The sequence below is a fragment of the Theobroma cacao genome, chromosome 9 (genome assembly GCF_053813885.1).
Source record: "Theobroma cacao isolate CCN51 chromosome 9, ASM5381388v1, whole genome shotgun sequence".
NCBI lineage: Eukaryota > Viridiplantae > Streptophyta > Magnoliopsida > Malvales > Malvaceae > Theobroma > Theobroma cacao.
The window spans coordinates 10,655,483-10,662,586 of record NC_142647.1 but is presented as its reverse complement, the minus strand read 5'-3'; the positions used below and the strand labels follow the sequence as shown (position 1 = coordinate 10,662,586).

Genomic DNA, 7,104 nt, shown 5'->3' with positions numbered 1-7,104 from the left:
TCTCCATATTGAGTATTATGAAGTTAGTTGAGAAGATGAATTTATCCACTTTTACAAGTACATCTTCCACTATACCTCTCAGATATGTAAGGGTTCTATCTGCCAATTGTAGAGTCATAGTAGTAGGCTTAATCTTCCCCAAACCTAACTTTTTGTAGATAAACAAAGGCATCAAATGAATGCTTGCCCCCAAATCAATTAACACCTTGTTGAAAAATAAGGCACAAATTGTGCATGGAATAGTAAAGCAGTTAGGGTCCTTAACTTTTGTAGGAAGCTTGTTCTGTATGATTGCATTACACTCCTCAATAGTACTACTATATCAAATTCACCCAATTGCCTCTTATTGGATAAGATATCCTTCAAAAATTTTACATATGAAGGAATTTGCTCTAAAGCCTCAGCAAAAAGAATGTTGATGTGAAGCTTTTTAAACACTTCCATATATTTTTGAAATTGGCTTTTCTCTTGTTATTCCTTGAAACGCTGAGGAAAGGTGGTGGTGGTAGAGTTGCCTTAGTCTCTTTCTCTTGACACTACTCACTAGAACTTGCAGTCTATGTCTCATTCTCAACTGTCTTGTCATTCTGTTCAATTTTTTTGGGTTATTTTCCACTTTTTTATCACTTCTCAAGGTAATGGCCTTGACATGTTCCTTATCTTCCCTTCTCGGATTTGCCTCTATATCACTAGGTAATGTTCCTTGAGCTCTATTGTTTAATAAGTTAGCAAGTTGACTAACCTGGGTCTCAAGGTTTTGAATTAATGCTGCTTGACTTTGAAGAACAGTTGTTAGATTTTGAATGATGGCATCATTATTTGTCATGAACTGCATTAGTAAATCCTCTATAGATGGTTTCTTTTCTAGGATAAGTGCTCTTGCTTGCTGTTGGAACCTAAAAGGTATGTTTGACCTTTGAACTGGATATCACCCTTGATTGTTACCTAAGAGAGGTTAGGATGGTTCCTCCACCCTGGGTTGTAGGTGTTGGAGTAAAGATTGTTTTGTTGTTTATTCCTCACAAACTGCACCGTTTCTGTACTATGTGGACATTGATTGCTCGCATGCTCATCTCCACAATACTTATAAACTATAAAAGGACTTTAAATGGAGTTTGCACCCAAAAACTAAAGTTTTTTAGTTAGAGCTGCTACATGTGTTGATAATGTCGTGAAGGCATCCATATCATGAACTCCAGCTACTCCTTTATGCATTGATCACTTTGTTGGCAATTGGTAGTTGTTTGAAGCCATCTTTTCCAACAGATCATATACCTCATCATTTGACTTAGCCATTAAAGCTCCTCTTGTAATGGCATCAATGGTGGTTCAAACATGACCACTCAATCCATTGTAAAATGTCTGCACTTGTAGCAACTTTGGAAGACCATGATGAGGGCACCGCCTAGTAAGTCCTTTTATCTTTCCTAGGCCTCGTACAATGATTCAGAATCTAGCTACATGAACGATGTGATATCATTCCTCATTTTCGCTATCTTGGTTGGATGAAAGAACTTAACAAAGAACTCTTGAGTAAGATAATCCCATGTTATAGATCCAGTAAAGAGTGCATTCAGCTACGTTTTAGCTTTTTCCCTCAATGAAAAAGGGGAAAGCATCAAACGAATTGTATCATCTATGACACCATTGTGTTTAAAGGTATCACATATTTCCAAGAAATTTGAAATATGGGCATTTGAATCATCATTTGGAAGACCCCAAAATTGGATTGAAGTTTGAATCATGGTTAAGATAGCCGGCTTGATCTTGAAATTGTTGGCTTGAATAGTTAACTTTCAAATGCTCGATGGAATCCTTTATACCAACAGAATAGCATAATCACTTAAATAATGATTTTCTACTACTACTCGTTTTTGGATTTGCTGCTTACCTTGTCGATTAGCCATTCTATTCATTTGAGTAAAACCTTGTTGATTTGATTTTTTGAATGTTCTCTCAATCTTTGGATCACACAGTATAATTTCCAAGCATTTTGCTTTTCTCATACAACGACGAAACGAACCTAAAAAACAAAGAAAGAGAAACTCAAATTAAGACTAATATGTTGAATTTTAATATTAGCAAAATAAATAGGCAAACAAATCCCTTGCAACGATGCCAAAAACTTGTTGTAGATTTTGAACATACAAGTATATGTATCAAAGAAGTAATATAGACAGTAAGTCCAAAATCGTATCCCACAAGGATTTGTTCTTAAATCTTCACTAAGTACTAAAATTATGACAAACTAATCTTATTCAAGTAACTCAATTTTTTAGAAAATTAATTAAAACTAAATTAAAGCAAACACTAAATTAATTAATAGAAACTAAAAATTCAATTGAGAAAAGCAATAGACTAAAACCTAGGATTATAAGTTCATTCAACCTAGCTTTCTTATTATTTATATTCATGGGTGGTTTTACTAACCTAGAATCCAAAGTTATGAATAAGTCTTCGTTAAGATGCTTGCACAAATACCTAACTTAATTGGGTTACTATATGTCTATAGTAATTAATTAAGTAAAATTCATTAAGGTAGTGTTCTAATTTGGTTATATATGGCAGTTAGCGTATGTTTACCCTAATCGCGAATCAAATCACCTAAGTGACATAAACATACACTATTCAAATCTTAATCCAGTCTAAAATCTTTCTGTTGAGTGTCAATTAGATTCACAAATCAATTAATTATTGGCCAGATAATCGAAAGCATCAAGAGCAAATTTGAATAAGCAAAATTAAACCCATTCATAATAAATAAAAGAAACTAATATTCAAATTACATGTTTAAATACACTAAAATCCTAGAAAAGCAAATTAGTTCATAATATCTAAATAAAAATTCATCTAAAGAAAATTAGCCATTAATTTAAGTAAAAAAAAACTAATGATTGAGGCTTTTGATCTTGATTCTCTGTCAATTTCTCTTGCTTTGTTGCTTTATTTTTGGCTCTTTTACTCCAAAATAGTTGTTTGCCATCCTCCTTTCAATTCTTCTAGAAAAGGTCTTTTAAATAAGTTCCAAATAACCAAATTTCCAAAATCTCATAAAAAGATTTATTTTTTGGAAATGTCTTTAGCGCCGCAGCCATGCTATCTTTGGTGTCGTGCTCACCGGTTTAGTACTGGTGCAAGTTGGCCTTATGGCGCCACGGTGCCACTTTCCTTACCATTAAGACCTTCCACTTTCAGGATTTTATATAGAGCACTACAATTCACCAAGGTCGCGGCCTTCCTCTTCTCAGTGCCACAGTGCTCTCGTCTTTGGATCTAGTATAGTGTCCTTGATGCATCCTAGCACTACAGCCTTAAGCAACTCAAGGCCGAGGCCCTCATTCCTTAAATTTGCCTTGTATAGAACTATGTTACTCCAACATCTTCCAACCCGATTTTCACCCAGATCTGTTCTGAATTGGGTAAAGTAATTAACATAAAAGTTATAGGGTTTGACTCGAAATCTTAGGAGCAAGTGAACCATGACAATAGGTTTGTCACTCACGTCATGGGAAAACACATCCTTGTCACTTGTGCCCTCTTAGATTGAGTTTTTCAGTTTCATACCCAACAAGACGATCTCCGCTATGTCTTTGATGATGGCAGCCTTTATTTTACATTTATCTATCCTCCGCCAAGTGACAAGGGTGGTTCTAGTTGGACGAGGTTATGCCTATTTGATCGAGTCTTGCACCTCATCATTGCGCATACCATCTACCTTGAGGGCTCAAACTGCTCCACTGTCACCTAAGAGGACCTTTAGTTCATTTTTCACATCAAACACATCTGCCATATTGACCTCGCAAAATTTATCATGGTTGACATGCTCCCCACCATCCAAGGGGACATTAAAAACCTCCTTTACGGCATGTTGATTAGTGAGATCATAAACTGCTTCAATCTTAACATCTGTTGGATTTTGAGTTCGAAAACAGCACTTGGGTGAGGATCAAATGATATTTCCGTCTTCGATGACTAGGTTAATGAGGGGAATAAAGGTGAGTCAAGTGCATATCTTAGTGGCCCGTCTAGTGTTCAACCTAGTGTACCTATGTCCACCACATTTGATGTTGAGCAACCCTTCACTAGACTCCTCTCATATATGAAAACAATGGACTCTAGGTTGATCGTTGGTATGTATGTCTTGGAGGCGTAAAATCGCAAGATCTTGCAATGCTAACAAACTTGGAGGATGAGTTTTGAGTTCTATTTCTACCACCATCTTGAGTTCTCAAGAGAGACATTTCTTCAACTCAAGTTTTGGATTCCTTGGATGGATGGCTACATGTATTTAAATGTCAAATGTTTTAACTTTTCGAGATGTATACATGGTTGTTGCTTTTGGATGTATTTACATGATTGATGTTTTAAACTTTTTGTTGTCTACATGGATGCTGCTTCAGATGTAATTACATGGTTAAAGCCTTACTAATCTTCAATTTATCTCATTACTATTGGTCTGGTATTCAATTACTACTTTACTTATTTCTACTTCAAGTTCACAGAGCTCAAATTAATTTCCTAGTTCTTTATGGTCACGAAGTTTTTGATATGACAAAAAAAGGGAGAATGAGTTAAAATTTGTAATTGCTCTTCACTTTTCAAATGCAAGGTTTCAGAGGGAGTAATCTTTCAAAACTTAGTACATGAAATTAGGGAGAGGTTTTTCAAAGAAATAAAAACAAATTTTGTTTGATTGCTTTGTCACATCAAAAGAAAGAGGTTGTTAGATTCTAAGTTTTGATTTGACAAACAAGTGATCAAAATTGTTTTCCAGATGTTTAAACGAGTTTAAATGGTCTTTGAAAAAGTTTTAATGAAAGAGTTAAATACTTTAAATTGAAAACAAGCAAAAAGGTTTTTTAAATTGAAAAACTGCCTTCAATCCTATCTATCAATAGATGAAGAACATCTATCGGTAGTTAGTTATTCTAGCATTTGGAACTCAAAGACAATGAACATCTATTGATAGATGCGCGACGTCTATCGATAGATAGTCACCCAAGAACAATTCAAAGAGACCTTGACTTGCATCTATCGATAGATGTTGTGTATCTATTGATAAATGGTCATCCGAGAGCACTCCAAAAGGACCTTGACTTGTATATATTGATAGATATACTTATATTTATTGATAAATTGGCATAATTTTAAAATTTTTTAAGGGAATCTATTGATAGATTGTGAAATCTATCGATAGATGATGAATGTTAAAGCCCAGAACAAATTGTAAAATGGCTATTTTCACATTTAATGCACCTCCTACCACCTCTGAAGCTTTAGCAACTATAAATACAAGTCCTACCACATTTATGAAGTTTGGAAAACTCTCAAACATAGCCAAAAGAGAAGATTTCTACTCTCAATATTTATTAGCATTTTCACTTCTCACATTTTTACAAGTCTTCAAATTATATCATTTATTGTGCCTTAAATCCTTATCTCTCATCTGAGCAAATATTTGTACTTATTTGTTATTTTAGCCTTTAAGAGGCATATTAGTTATCTTCTCTTCATTTATTGTAAACACTTGAGGGTTACACCTTAACCATTAAAAGATAGATTGTATGGTTATACCTTAACCAAGTAAAAGGTAGAAGGGTTCTAGTTTTATCCTTGAAAAAACTAGTGTTAAAGTTATGCTTGATCCATAAAAGGTATTGTGCTGAATTCTATTTCTATAGTGGATTCTAAAATTCCTTAGCGAAGCTACGGGAGAGGACGTAGGCCAAGAGGCTAAACCTTTGTAAAATTCTTATGCTGTCTCTATTTTTTAATCCCTTCTAAGTTAGATTAAAATTTCTCATAATTTTGATCAAGTTCAAAGAAGGCTTTTCATTCAAGAAAAACTTTAACTTTCTGAAATTAGCTAGAATTTTCCAAAGATTCCAATTCACCCCTTCTTGGATTACTCATATTGAGCTTATTGCACTAACAAAATTATTTTTCATAGTGGATTTTAAAACTCCTTATCTTGCTAAAGAAGAGGACATAGGCATTTAAGAAAGCCGAACCTCTATAAATTGTTTGTGTCTTTGTTTAATTTTCTTTCATTTCCTTAGTATGTGCATTTCTTGTTGAAAACAATTTTGAGAGATAGTTTCTGATTTTGTTTTCATTAGCTAACACTTGAAAAATGTTTTAAGCATTCTGAAAGTGATTTTTAGCTTATCTTCAATTATGTAGACTTGCACAAAATTGGCATGCTCATCAATGTTTTCAAGAAACTTTGTTGCACTCTTTCGAAAATTATTTTTTAGTTTAGGATAGACTATTGAAGCTTTATAGTCGACTAGTGGGTTGTTCAAATAGCTTTAAAGAAGGTTTGTTAAGAGGAATCACAAGAATAGTTGACCATAGCAATCTAAGCTTAAGTTCTACAAAATTTTTAAAATCCAATTCACCCTATCTTGGACATTCTTGTTACTTATTTATTGAGCTAATGTTTCTAACAATGAGGAAATGGATTTGGAAACACATTTTATCCAAGAGAATGTCGATGTAAATGGGAGCACACCACTTGAGCTCTATTAAGATGAAGAGTTATGAAAAAATGATGTGAGAAAATACCCCTTAAATGAGACAAGATAGAAAGTGAGTCCTTCTTGAGCGTTTTTGTGGATGCTGATGAACCTTCTTCATATGAGGAAGCATTGAATTCATCATCATTACACAAGTGGCTTGCTGTTAAGGAATATGAAATGAAAGTCATGACTGAAGACCATGTTGGCTCCATTAGTTTTTGATGATAACAAAACATTCCCACTCATTTATGTCTAACCATACTACTTGAGTGTGCAACATGAAAATTTATGTCAATGATAAATTAATCACTCAAAAGCAAATATCAAAACTCATAAGAAGAAGGAGCTATAATTGAGCCACAAAACAGAAGCCTCCTAATCAGATAACTAAGGGAGTTAGTCAACTAAAATTCAAAAATGAAGTTGTCCAATCCAGAAATAGAAAAGACTTAGTCGACCAAGAAGCATGGTTAGTCGACTAAGTGCTCGCTGCCAAAAACTGGGTTCAGGGACAAAGACGACTTAATTGACTAAGAAGTATTGTTAGTCGATTAAGAGCTTACTACCAGAAACTATCAAACTA

General features: G+C 34.1%; 1 non-coding gene across 1 annotated transcript; it reads left to right on the top strand.

The window, feature by feature from the left end:
• The first annotated feature begins 1,384 nt into the window (after positions 1-1,384).
• Positions 1,385-1,490, top strand: LOC148760710 (small nucleolar RNA R71). The gene has a single exon (XR_016028683.1). It is a non-coding gene; the product is annotated as a small nucleolar RNA R71 (small nucleolar RNA).
• The last annotated feature ends 5,614 nt before the right edge of the window (positions 1,491-7,104 follow it).